The sequence below is a fragment of the Rhipicephalus microplus genome, chromosome 6 (genome assembly GCF_043290135.1).
Source record: "Rhipicephalus microplus isolate Deutch F79 chromosome 6, USDA_Rmic, whole genome shotgun sequence".
In the NCBI taxonomy this organism is placed as follows: domain Eukaryota; kingdom Metazoa; phylum Arthropoda; class Arachnida; order Ixodida; family Ixodidae; genus Rhipicephalus; species Rhipicephalus microplus.
This window is the reverse complement of record NC_134705.1, coordinates 54,628,647-54,630,362: the sequence shown is the minus strand read 5'-3', so window position 1 is coordinate 54,630,362 and position 1,716 is coordinate 54,628,647. Positions and strand designations below refer to the sequence as shown.

Genomic DNA, 1,716 nt, shown 5'->3' with positions numbered 1-1,716 from the left:
GTTATATCTCATTTATTATTGTGTTAAACCACGGAAAAACGAGCCCTTAGGTATACACTTCTTTCCCTTATTTTCATTGAACGAGGGTCTCGTACTCGCAGACTTGGTGTGTTTAGGTTGTATAAGAGGGACAATTAATCAGCTGCCCGCTCATAATAAGTTCACGTGCTACGTGACGCCAAACATGCGCATAAGAGTGTTTTCACACTCGTTGTTTGGCTTATAGATGGCGCTGACTGTCACTCCTACTTCTAAATTCACAGATAAACCCAAAAAAGTGGATGGAGGGAGGGCCGCTGTGATAGCTCAGTGGTTAGAGCATCGAACGCGTAATTCGAAGGTCGTAGGTTCGATTCCTGCTCACAGTTGGTAATTTTTTCATCCACTTTTCTTTCTTCTTATTTACATTCCATTGGTTTTAATAACTTCCCCTGTACATCCCTTGGCATTACTGTCTGTTATATCTCATTTTTTATTGTGTTAAACCACGGAAAAACGAGCCCTTAGGTATACACTTCTTTCCCTTATTTTCATTGAACGAGGGTCTCGTACTCGCAGACTTGGTGTGTTTAGGTTGTATAAGAGGGACAATTAATCAGCTGCCCGCTCATAATAAGTTCACGTGCTACGTGACGCCAAACATGCGCATAAGAGTGTTTTCACACTCGTTGTTTGGCTTATAGATGGCGCTGACTGTCACTCCTACTTCTAAATTCACAGATAAACCCAAAAAAGTGGATGGAGGGAGGGCCGCTGTGATAGCTCAGTGGTTAGAGCATCGAACGCGTAATTCGAAGGTCGTAGGTTGGATTCCTGCTCACAGTTGGTAATTTTTTCATCCACTTTTCTTTCTTCTTATTTACATTTCATTGGTTTTAATAACTTCCCCTGTACATTCCTTGGCATTACTGTCTGTTATATCTCATTTAATATTCTGTTAAACCACGGAAAAACGAGCCCTTAGGTATACACTTCTTTCCCTTATTTTCATTGAACGAGGGTCTCGTACTCGCAGACTTGGTGTGTTTAGGTTGTATAAGAGGGACAATTGATCAGCTGCCCGCTCATAATAAGTTCACGTGCTACGTGACGCCAAACATGCGCATAAGAGTGTTTTCACACTCGTTGTTTGGCTTATAGATGGCGCTGACTGTCACTCCTACTTCTAAATTCACAGATAAACCCAAAAAAGTGGATGGAGGGAGGGCCGCTGTGATAGCTCAGTGGTTAGAGCATCGAACGCGTAATTAGAAGGTCGTAGGTTCGATTCCTGCTCACAGTTGGTAATTTTTTCATCCACTTTTCTTTCTTCTTATTTACATTCCATTGGTTTTAATAACTTCCCCTGTACATTCCTTGGCATTACTGTCTGTTATATCTTATTATATATATATATATATATATATATATATATATATATATATATATATATATATATATATATATATATATGCTCGCACTAATTTGCCTTCCTTCGCGAAAGAGGGCGGCAAGTTAGAAAAAGTTGAGACACTGTAGATATGGTTTCAGTCGAAAGGCGTGGGCGATCTTGATGCTGCAGCGAAGACGATCAGGAGCCGCGCCGACAGGAGTTACACGATAGTTAACGTGAGATGTTCGTTTCAAGACAGTGTATGGACCGAGTATCAGTAAATAAATTTTCGCAGAGACCAGCTGCATGAACCGGTGTCCACAAAAAAACAACGCAACGCTTCG

The 1,716-nt window shown here is 41.0% G+C and overlaps 1 non-coding gene across 1 annotated transcript; it reads left to right on the top strand.

Moving 5' to 3' along the window:
- Positions 1 to 295: 295 nt before the first annotated feature.
- TRNAT-CGU (transfer RNA threonine (anticodon CGU)) lies at positions 296 to 368 on the top strand. The gene has a single exon. It is a non-coding gene; the product is annotated as a tRNA-Thr (tRNA).
- Positions 369 to 1,716: the final 1,348 nt, after the last annotated feature.